We start from the raw sequence: 12,769 nt of genomic DNA on the forward strand, positions 1-12,769 counted from the left end.
TAAAACTGGAGACCATTATGGTAATTGTTGAAATTAAGGAAACACACTCAGTGTAAACATAGCCAAAATCTGGAATTATATAATGAGGTCACCCCGTGACGCTTCCACACCGAGGCTCATTTCATCACCGTGGACAGCGCTATGCAATCACGGCACACACTGACAAATAAACTCATGCGCGTGCTCAAGCTACAATACAATTTCAAATGCACAAGGTTGTAATACAGCAGCTATTGTTTTCTTTTTTTTAAGATACAAGGAAGTGTGGTGCGGCATTGCGCGCAATCCACGTTGACACTGGGCGCAACACGCACCGCTAAAACTGGAGACCATTATGGCTACATTTTTGAAATAAAGTAAACATACTCAGTGCAAACATAGCCAAAATCTGGAATTATATAATGAGGTCACCCCGTGACGCTTCCACACCGAGGCTCATTTCACCACCGTGGACAGCGCTATGAAATCACGGGACACATTGACAAATAAACTCATGCGCACGCTCAAGCTACAATACAATTTCAAATGCACAAGGTTGTAATACAGCGGCTATTCTTTTCTTTTTTTTTAAGATACAAGGAAGTGCGGTGCCGCGCTGCACTGCGCACGGGACACATTGACAAATAAACTCATGCGCACGCTCAAGCTACAATACAATTTCAAATGCACAAGCTTGTAATACAGCAGCTATTGTTTTTTTTTTTTTAAGATACAAGGAAGTGTGGTGCGGCGTTGCGCGCAATCCACGTTGACACTGGGCGCAACACGCACCGCTAAAACTGGAGACCATTATGGCTACATTTTTGAAATAAAGTAAACATACTCAGTGCAAACATAGCCAAAATCTGGAATTATATAATGAGGTCATCCCGTGACGCTTCCACACCGAGGCTCATTTCATCACCGTGGACAGCGCTATGAAATCACGGCACACATTGACAAATAAACTCATGCGCACGCTCAAGCTACAATACAATTTCAAATGCACAAGGTTGTAATACAGCAGCTATTGTTTTCTTTTTTTTAAGATACAAGGAAGTGTGGTGCGGCATTGCGCGCAATCCACGTCGACACTCGCGCAACAAGCACCGCTAAAACTGGAGACCATTATCGCTACATTGTTGAAATTAAGTAAACACACTCAGTGCAAACATAGCCAAAATCTGGAATTATATAATGAGGTCACCCTGTGACGCTGCCGACACCGAGGCTCAATTCATCACCGTGGACAGCGCTATGAAATCACGGCACACATTGACAAATAAACTCATGCGCATGCTCAAGCTACAATACAATTTCAAATGCACAAGGTTGTAATACAGCAGCTATTCTTTTCTTTTTTTAAGATACAAGGAAGTGCGGTGCAGCACTGCGCTGCGCACAGTCCACGTCGACACTCGCGCAACACGCACCGCTAAAACTGGAGACCATTATGGTAATTGTTGAAATTAAGGAAACACACTCAGTGTAAACACAGCCAAAATCTGGAATTATATAATGAGGTCACCCCGTGACGCTTCCACACCGAGGCTCATTTCACCACCATGGACAGCGCTATGAAATCACGGGACACATTGACAAATAAACTCATGCGCACGCTCAAGCTACAATACAATTTCAAATGCACAAGGTTGTAATACAGCGGCTATTCTTTTCTTTTTTTTAAGATACAAGGAAGTGTGGTGCGGCGTTGCGCTGCGCACAGTCCACGTCGACACTCGCGCAACAAGCACCGCTAAAACTGGAGACCATTATGGCTACATTGTTGAAATTAAGGAAACACACTCAGTGTAAACATAGCCAAAATCTGGAATTATATAATGAGGTCACCCCGTGACGCTTCCACACCGAGGCTCATTTCACCACCGTGGACAGCGCTATGAAATCACGGGACACATTGACAAATAAACTCATGCGCACGCTCAAGCTACAATACAATTTCAAATGCACAAGGTTGTAATACAGCAGCTATTGTTGTTTTTTTTTTAAGATACAAGGAAGTGTGGTGCGGCGTTGCGCGCAATCCACGTTGACACCGGGCGAAACACGCACCGCTAAAACTGGAGACCATTATCGCTACATTGTTGAAATTAAGTAAACATACTCAGTGCAAACATTGCCAAAATCTGGAATTGTATAATGAGGTCACCCCGTGACGCTTCCACACCGAGGCTCATTTCACAACAATGGACAGCGCTATGAAATCACGGGACACATTGACAAATAAACTCATACGCACGCTCAAGCTACAATACAATTTCAAATGCACAAGGTTGTAATACAGCAGCTATTGTTTTGTTTTTTTTAAGATACAAGGAAGTGTGGTGCGGCATTGCGCGCAATCCACGTTGACACTGGGCGCAACACGCACCGCTAAAACTGGAGACCATTATGGCTACATTGTTGAAATTAAGTAAACACACTCAGTGCAAACATAGCCAAAATCTGGAATTATATAATGAGGTCACCCCGTGACGCTTCCACACCGAGGCTCATTTCACCACCGTGGACAGCGCTATGAAATCACGGCACACATTGACAAATAAACTCATGCGCATGCTCAAGCTACAATACAATTTCAAATGCACAAGGTTGTAATACAATGGCTATTCTTTTCTTTTTTTTAAGATACAAGGAAGTGTGGTGCGGCGTTGCGCTGCGCACAGTCCACGTCGACACTCGCGCAACAAGCACCGCTAAAACTGGAGACCATTATGGCTACATTGTTGAAATTAAGTAAACATACTCAGTGCAAACATAGCCAAAATCTGAAATTATATAATGAGGTCACCCCGTGACGCTTCCACACCGAGGCTCATTTCACCACCATGGACAGCGCTATGAAATCACGGGACACATTGACAAATAAACTCATGCGCACGCTCAAGCTACATTACAATTTCAAATGCACAAGGTTGTAATACAGCAGCTATTGTTTTGTTTTTTTTAAGATACAAGGAAGTGTGGTGCGGCGTTGCGCGCAATCCACGTTGACACTGGGCGCAACACGCACCGCTAAAACTGGAGACCATTATGGCTACATTGTTGAAATTAAGTAAACATACTCAGTGCAAACATAGCCAAAATCTGAAATTATATAATGAGGTCACCCCGTGACGCTTCCACACCGAGGCTCATTTCACCACCATGGACAGCGCTATGAAATCACGGGACACATTGACAAATAAACTCATGCGCACGCTCAAGCTACAATACAATTTCAAATGCACAAGGTTGTAACACAGCGGCTATTCTTTTCTTTTTTAAGATACAAGGAAGTGCGGTGCAGCACTGCGCTGCGCACAGTCCACGTCGACACTCGCGCAACACGCACCGCTAAAACTGGAGACCATTATGGTAATTGTTGAAATTAAGTAAACATACTCAGTGCAAACATTGCCAAAATCTGGAATTGTATAATGAGGTCACCCCGTGACGCTTCCACACCGAGGCTCATTTCACCACCATGGACAGCGCTATGAAATCACGGGACACATTGACAAATAAACTCATGCGCACGCTCAAGCTACAATACAATTTCAAATGCACAAGGTTGTAATACAGCAGCTATTGTTTTCTTTTTTTTAAGATACAAGGAAGTGTGGTGCGGCGCTGCGCTGCGCTGTGCACAGTCCACGTCCACTCGGCTCAACACGCACCGCTAAAACTGGAGACCATTATCGCTACATTGTTGAAATTAAGTAAACATACTCAGTGCAAACATTGCCAAAATCTGGAATTGTATAATGAGGTCACCCCGTGACGCTTCCACACCGAGGCTCATTTCATCACCGTGGACAGCGCTATGAAATCACGGGACACATTGACAAATAAACTCATGCGCACGCTCAAGCTACAATACAATTTCAAATGCACAAGGTTGTAATACAGCAGCTATTGTTTTGTTTTTTTTAAGATACAAGGAAGTGTGGTGCGGCATTGCGCGCAATCCACGTTGACACTGGGCGCAACACGCACCGCTAAAACTGGAGACCATTATCGCTACATTGTTGAAATTAAGGAAACATACTCAGTGCAAACATAGCCAAAATCTGGAATTATATAATGAGGTCACCCCGTGACGCTTCCACACCGAGGCTCATTTCACCACCGTGGACAGCGCTATGAAATCACGGCACACATTGACAAATAAACTCATGCGCATGCTCAAGCTACATTACAATTTCAAATGCACAAGGTTGTAATACAATGGCTATTCTTTTCTTTTTTTTAAGATACAAGGAAGTGTGGTGCGGCGTTGCGCTGCGCACAGTCCACGTCAACACTCGCGCAACAAGCACCGCTAAAACTGGAGACCATTATGGCTACATTGTTGAAATTAAGTGAACATACTCAGTGCAAACATAGCCAAAATCTGGAATTATATAATGAGGTCACGCCGTGACGCTTCCACACCGAGGCTCATTTCACCACCTTGGACAGCGCTATGAAATCACGGGACACACTGACAAATAAACTCATGCGCATGCTCAAGCTACAATACAATTTCAAATGCACAAGGTTGTAATACAGCAGCTATTGTTTTCTTTTTTTAAGATACAAGGAAGTGTGGTGCGGCGCTGCGCTGCGCTGCGCACAGTCCACATCCACTCGGCTCAACACGCACCGCTAAAACTGGAGACCATTATGGCTACATTTTTGAAATAAAGTAAACATACTCAGTGCAAACATAGCCAAAATCTGGAATTATATAATGAGGTCATCCCGTGACGCTTCCACACCGAGGCTCATTTCATCACCGTGGACAGCGCTATGAAATCACGGCACACATTGACAAATAAACTCATGCGCACGCTCAAGCTACAATACAATTTCAAATGCACAAGGTTGTAATACAGCAGCTATTGTTGTTGTTTTTTTAAGATACAAGGAAGTGTGGTGCGGCGTTGCGCGCAATCCACGTTGACACTGGGCGCAACACGCACCGCTAAAACTGGAGACCATTATCGCTACATTGTTGAAATTAAGTAAACATACTCAGTGCAAACATTGCCAAAATCTGGAATTGTATAATGAGGTCACCCCGTGACGCTTCCACACCGAGGCTCATTTCATCACCGTGGACAGCGCTATGAAATCACGGGACACATTGACAAATAAACTCATGCGCACGCTCAAGCTACAATACAATTTCAAATGCACAAGGTTGTAACACAGCGGCTATTCTTTTCTTTTTTAAGATACAAGGAAGTGCGGTGCAGCACTGCGCTGCGCACAGTCCACGTCGACACTCGCGCAACACGCACCGCTAAAACTGGAGACCATTATGGTAATTGTTGAAATTAAGTAAACATACTCAGTGCAAACATTGCCAAAATCTGGAATTGTATAATGAGGTCACCCCGTGACGCTTCCACACCGAGGCTCATTTCACCACCATGGACAGCGCTATGAAATCACGGCACACATTGACAAATAAACTCATGCGCACGCTCAAGCTACAATACAATTTCAAATGCACAAGGTTGTAATACAGCAGCTATTGTTTTGTTTTTTTTAAGATACAAGGAAGTGTGGTGCGGCGTTGCGCGCAATCCACGTTGACACTGGGCGCAACACGCACCGCTAAAACTGGAGACCATTATGGCTACATTGTTGAAATTAAGTAAACATACTCAGTGCAAACATAGCCAAAATCTGGAATTATATAATGAGGTCACCCCGTGACGCTTCCACACAGAGGCTCATTTCATCACCGTGGAAAGCGCTATGAAATCACGGCACACATTTACAAATAAACTCATGCGCACGCTCAAGCTACAATACAATTTCAAATGCACAAGCTTGTAATACAGCAGCTATTGTTTTGTTTTTTTTAAGATACAAGGAAGTGTGGTGCGGCGTTGCGCGCAATCCACGTTGACACTGGGCGCAACACGCACCGCTAAAACTGGAGACCATTATGGCTACATTTTTGAAATAAAGTAAACATACTCAGTGCAAACATAGCCAAAATCTGGAATTATATAATGAGGTCATCCCGTGACGCTTCCACACCGAGGCTCATTTCATCACCGTGGACAGCGCTATGAAATCACGGGACACATTGACAAATAAACTCATGCGCATGCTCAAGCTACAATACAATTTCAAATGCACAAGGTTGTAATACAGCGGCTATTCTTTTCTTTTTTTTTAAGATACAAGGAAGTGCGGTGCCGCGCTGCGCTGCGCTGTGCACAGTCCACGTCCACTCGGCTCAACACGCACCGCTAAAACTGGAGACCATTATCGCTACATTGTTGAAATTAAGTAAACACACTCAGTGCAAACATAGCCAAAATCTGAAATTATTTAATGAGGTCACCCCGTGACGCTTCCACACCGAGGCTCATTTCACCACCATGGACAGCGCTATGAAATCACGGGACACATTGACAAATAAACTCATGCGCACGCTCAAGCTACAATACAATTTCAAATGCACAAGGTTGTAATACAGCAGCTATTGTTTTCTTTTTTTGAGATACAATGAAGTGCGGTGCGCCCGGCCAGGTGCGTGTCGGTCCTCACTGAAGCCGCGCGGCGTGGCGCACAGTCAATATCGACACTCCGGCGCGACACGCACCGCTGCCGCGGAACCACCAGGCTCCCCGGTCACGACACGTACCGCCGCCGCAGCGCACAGCACCGGAACCGCAGTGCGAAACGCACAACAGCCGCGGAGCCGGCGCAACACGCACCGTGGCCGGGGAACCAGCGTCTCAGCAGACGCTATCCCTGCCGTGAAAACGCGGAAACACACTAAACTAAAAACAACACTCAAAAAATGCAAACTGGGTGTCTGTTACCTTATCCTAAGTCTAACATGTAACTTCTATTATATAAAATCATTTTTTGTAGTTGAACAGTTTTAAAACATGCAGTTTTACCATTAAATGCAACAATTAAAAATTTACTAGAATAATTTATGTTAAAACAACCTAATTCTAATGGGTTAAGATTGCAAACCAATTCTGCTTACAACTCCAGAGCAGTAGGTGGCAGTAATGTGCACATTTCTAATTAGTAGTTCCCCTCTCTGAAGGCCATGGTGAAAGGTGGCATGGCCTTTGACCTGGCAGGTAAAGAGGAACCGCCATTTTGAGATACAACATCACATCACCTTTACCATCCATTGAACAGAAAACAATATGGCTGCAGAAATGTTATCGACAGTTGGTTATTGTCCTCTTTTGCATTTCGGATGATTTTTTTTTTGTTACTGGGCGTTTTATTAGAGTGGATTAATATCCGACTTTCACCATGCACACAGCTAACTAAACTCACGAGTTAGCATACGACAACGTTGACGACACACGCAGACTCATCTACAAAACTAGCTGTCCCAAGAGTTCTTGGTATCTTTTTCAGAGCACCGTAAAAGATACCAAGAACTCTTTCCTAATGTGCAGCTTCTACCCAAACACCATTACTTAGAGCACTATCCTACACTCATCAGGAAGTTTGGTCCTGTCGTTGGTCTCTGGACAATGTGATTCGAGGCTAAGCACAGTTTTTTTAAGCATGTCATTCGACACTCCAACTGCTTCAAAAATGTGCCCCTCTCACTAGCTTTTAAGCATCAGTTCATGATTTCATATCACATGAGAGCATCGAGTTTTGAAAGGCCTGTTCTTGAGATGACAAGTGTCTCAACAGTTTCTGTCGATGTATTAAAAGACGAAATTGTTGAGAATATTAAGCAAAAATTTCCTGGTACAAGAGAGGTGCATTTAACTAGGTCTATGTCAACCAAAGGTGTAAGTTTCAAAAAGGGCATGATTATAGCTCATGGGTCTACAAGTGGACTTCCTGATTTTGGACAGATTGTTCACATTTTTGTTATTCAGGAGAGACTGTTTTTTATGGTTAAGAGACTTAGTGGGTGGTATAGTGAGCATCACAGAGCCTTTGAGCTCATGCCATGTCCAACCAAAGACATAGATCTGATTGAGCTTAGTGACCTAGCAGATGACTACCCTCTGGTAGACTACTTTGTAGGGGGTCTCAGAATGGTGACATTAAAAAGACATGTTATGTTATTTGGACTGTCACTGCTCTCTTGGAATTAAAAAAAAAATAGGTGTGCTTATGAGTTATAGATTTATCAAAACAATGCTTAAACTAGCCTGAAAATAGATGAACTGGTGAAAAATAATTGAATGCAAAAATGACAATAAATGCAGCATTAAATTGGCAATATCATAAACTAGGTAGCTATATTATGTATCATGTAACTCGTAGCTTTCTGTCTGAAATAAGTTTTGTAACAGACAGCTTTACAATTATTGCTTTGGGCTTTTGAGAACAGTTTTTTTTTTGTTTTTTTTTCCAGAAATTACATGTATAATGATGAATCTAGATATTATATTTTAGGATAACCAATGAAAATAAGTCTCTCAACCTTAGATAATATGTACACTTGTACAAATAGATTTTTATACGTGTGTTTGTTTTTATTCCCAGATTATTGTGAAATGGCTACAGTGAAACTCAGAATCATCCTCGGGGATAAACGATTCCCAGAGACTGACCCTGCAAGATGGGCTTCCAGAGACTGTTGGTGAACTTGTTCAGAACATAAAGAGGGGTAGAGGAGCACTTCAGGCTGCAATTTATGGATACGGAGTTTGGCAGTGAATTTACCAACTTGACTTCAATGTCAGAGATCCAGGACAAAAGTACCTTAAAACTTGTCTTTGATTCAGCTGCCTCTGTCCTGCCTGGTGGTTCACCCCCTCCACCCTACTCCACTCCTGCCACATCAGGGTCTGGTAATGAGTCATCACTTTCATCTGGTAGCTTGTGTGATATTTACAGATATTTTGTCTTCACCTGAGTCCATCCCTTCAAGATCCTCTGGATGGCCTGTTGTTTTTTTTCTTCCTCGATTCCCATATGATTGTGAGCTGCAGCTGGACAGAGCCAATACTGCATTCAAAGAGAGCGGAACTTTATTGAATCCAGACATGAGACTTAAAACTGCCATTCTTGACAGTTTAGCTGAAGAAATTGTTAAATACAAAGTGTACCCCTCAGACAATGAGGTTGAAGAGGTTGCCGAAGCCCTTGTGTCATCACATCCATGTTTGAAAGAGCCAGGCTCTGCCACTGGATATGGTGGCTGGAAGGTGAGCTTAAAGTACAAACTTGCCAACTACAGGAGGAAGCTCAAGCGGCTTGGATGTCCAGAGGTGGAACTGAATTCCCTGACAAATAAACCTGTAGACAAATGCACTCCTGCTTATGGTGTAAAGAAGCCCAGAAGAGCCCAAGTAAATTACTGCCCCACCTACCCATCTGGTGAATCTGCAGAGACACTTGAAAAGATAAGAGAGAACCTGCTTTTAGACGTAAGGAAAAGGAACAATGAGGACACACTGGCAGCAATGATGGAGAAGACCTTTGCACACAGAAGGCAAGAAGTTATTCGTGATGCACCCTTAATTGCGGATTACAAAACCAGATGGCCAGCTCTCTTCTGTGTACGTGAGGTAGGTGAATAATAGCACAGTGCTCATTCACTTTAATTGAAATATGTTGTCTTCATTTAATATGTACAGTGTGATTTATATCAGCCAACAAAATGTGGGCAAGCCTTTGAAGTAACTCGTGAGCTGATTCAGGATTTGGTGATAGATGACAATTGTTGAACTAGTAGCTCATTTCAATGCTATGATAGTCAAATTTGCTTTTGTGTGCCCTTTTTTTCCGTTTAAGCTAACTGCTGAATTCAAGAGGATTACAACCGTCAGTTTGCTGTCCAAGTTCTTCTCCAAGCTGGATGCTCACTCTTCGAAGTTGATGAGGGTGTCTGGCAAGAAAGGTGGCGTTCAAGGATGAAAAATTAGGAGCATCATGTTACCCATCACCCAGGTATGATAATAGAAAAAATGTGAAACTGTCAAACCTGTACAGCTTTAATATTTCAAACTTAATGCATGACATTAAAGAGGAACTGTCAGAGGGTTGGAGAGAAATAAAACTAGATGTGGGTAATGCACTTTTTTGAAGAAGGATCTGATAAATATGAACCTTAGGCAGATGTGCCGATGTCCACTGATGTTGCAATGGTAGTTACTGTTTCCTGGGACCACATGCTTTCATTTGACATTTCTATGATTAATGATTTCTATGATTGAACATACAACCACTGCCCCATGGATATTGTGACTTCATATATCATAAACAATGGTCAATAAAGATCGTTACATTTGAAAGAAAGTTTAATTCAATGTTTTGTTTGTGAAATCTTCTCTACCTGTTGATTAATAGGTTATCTTTTTTCAAGGTTTTTATTTGCCATTTGTGCTTAAACAGACAGTCCAGGCACATTGGAAATCTTGTACGGGTTCTCCGAGTCAGTTGTAGAAGTGAGTATGTCCTAAATACTCAGACTGATGCCATTGATGTCAGAAGAGAGTGCATCATCAAAGCCCTGTGTGTGTACCTGAATGAAGAGCCCAAGAACCTTGTGAAAGAATACATGGTATGTAATTTAGTTTTTATTCACCAGTCCTACATATTAATTAATATAAATTTGATAAATGATAGCTGTTTTACTCTGTGTGTGTGTAAAATGGGACAACATATCTTTACATATATATCCTATATTTCCCCCTTATTTCTGTGAAGAACACGGATGGTCAAAGCATTGAAGCTGCAATCACGGAGACTACATTTGGAATCTTTGTCATTCGCAAGGAAGGCGAGGAGCCAGATGTTGGACCGGAAGATGTAGGTATTGTTCTGGAGGGTGTGGAAGTTCTGCATGAGTTGGGAAACATACCACTTGCTGTGGTGATGTTGTTCGCGCTTGTTTATGCTCTTGACCTCAGCTACCCGCCAGAACTGAGATACACATTTGAAGCTTTCCAGAAGATCATCTCCATGATGATCTTCTTGATGGAAACGGACTCTCAAAAAAAAATCAAACACTGAAAACTCTACTTGCACGTTAGTCATCCTCAATAGAGTAAACTACAGATAGGGTTACTCTTATGGGAAGGTATTTGAAGCCATTAGAGAATTTACTAAAATCGGAAGCTGTGTTTTTGTTTTAATACTTCTGACTGTTTCTATTTTGGGGTTACACATTAAAATGGTTTGAAACAAAGGTAGGGTTAAAAAAAAGTGTTCTTTTCAAAAGGAAACTACTTTGACACTTGAGATATAAGTATGCACAATGCAGTATTTTCAGTTTGTTCTCAAACATTTTTCTTTGCACTCAGTTGCCAGGACCACTTTCTGCATATAGCTTTGTAACCAGCTTTGATTTGATTGTTTTTTTTTAGTCAGAAAGCACTAAATATAAATGTAACATGTACACTACCCTAATAAGGTACAATTAGTTTAACAGATAGCTATTATTTAGATGCGTTATAGCTTCGAAAGTCTAAGGTTTGGGCTGAATTCAGAAGAACAGGTCTGACTCTAGGAGTGGAGAGGAAGACACAGAACGCAGTTTAAGTTTGGTGACACCATATAATTGTGAACCATTACCAGAATTATTTAACAAAATACAAATGGCCATTCATATACAACAATACAATATGTACAGTTCCGATCATATATATATACAAATTGACAATAAATAAGTTTTAGGGAACAGTCTGTATTAATGGGTGAATGTGTGTAATGTAGGTGTGGAATGTTAATTGAGTGTAAGGGCAGAGAGAGAGAGGAGCGCCTGTGCCAAGGAGCCTCCTACCAGCCCGACCAAAGCAGTGGAGGTTTCCAAGGATCTTCAAACTTGACTATACTCTTATACTTCTCGCCATCACCTGGCCTGTATGGAAAACAGGACCTATTAAGTATCTCATAATCACACAATAATCCCAATACATATCAGTATATCAATCACAATATTGTACAATATAATTAAATCACTATAAATAAATAACAATATTTGTTATATTACAATATTTATCAATCATTTCAGTATCACCAACAACCTTAGCATGCTTAATATTTTCTGTGGTAGGACATATTCAAAGAAACAGGCATTTACCGCATCAAGTAATATGTAGCGTTAGCGCAACTCACCAATTCCATGATTCATTTAGACTAGGTCTCCGAATCGTATGATCAGCGGCTCCGGTAGTCGGCTCCTATGTTTCAACATTAGGTTACTGTAATGCATTTAGTTCCAGAGTGTTTAAATTACGATATTCCGCGGCGTACTACAACGTACCTCCTGCAAACATTTTTCCCGGCGTGCTCCTCTCACTGCTGCCGGCAGCGAGCCCCAACGGAGTTATGTTACGGCGCAATGTGATGACGTAACGACGCGACGAAATGACGTAACGGCACGACGTAATGACACACGGCATCATTTAACGCTTCACAAAAAAAAGGGAATAATAATGACAATGGGGGTTTTCACCCGGGTTACACCCTCCCCCCTTTAGACCATGCAACTCCTGATGCATGCTAAACATCGTAAACACAAGATTTTACTGCTGCGGTACTAAATGCGTCGCTATAAGCATTAACCAACCCATGAAAAAGTGTCTGCACGACCGTCATAAGCGGATTACCTAATGCCACATACTCAAGGCGATTAGGAGGTTGACGCTGCCGAGTAGAACGTCTGGCGACAGGAATCGATTCATCGACTGGATCAGGTAAGTTTGGAGCTGTAACTGATATCGGAGATGGACTGAGCAATTGCTCACTTTGGCTGGGTGATGTCTCTGCTTGGTCAGGAAGTAGTGATCCTTCAACAGGTAGAATTTCAGGAACACAGGTAGGTAGTATCCCATCA

General features: G+C 42.2%; 1 long non-coding RNA gene across 1 annotated transcript; it reads right to left on the reverse strand.

Moving 5' to 3' along the window:
• Positions 1-11,467: 11,467 nt before the first annotated feature.
• LOC122764454 lies at positions 11,468-12,184 on the reverse strand. The gene is made up of 2 exons (XR_006359694.1): positions 12,049-12,184; positions 11,468-11,791 (listed from the first exon to the last, which is right to left on the reverse strand). It is a non-coding gene; the product is annotated as an uncharacterized LOC122764454 (long non-coding RNA).
• Positions 12,185-12,769: the final 585 nt, after the last annotated feature.

The sequence above is a fragment of the Solea senegalensis genome, unplaced genomic scaffold (assembly GCF_019176455.1).
Source record: "Solea senegalensis isolate Sse05_10M unplaced genomic scaffold, IFAPA_SoseM_1 scf7180000017418, whole genome shotgun sequence".
Taxonomy (NCBI): Eukaryota; Metazoa; Chordata; class Actinopteri; order Pleuronectiformes; family Soleidae; genus Solea; species Solea senegalensis.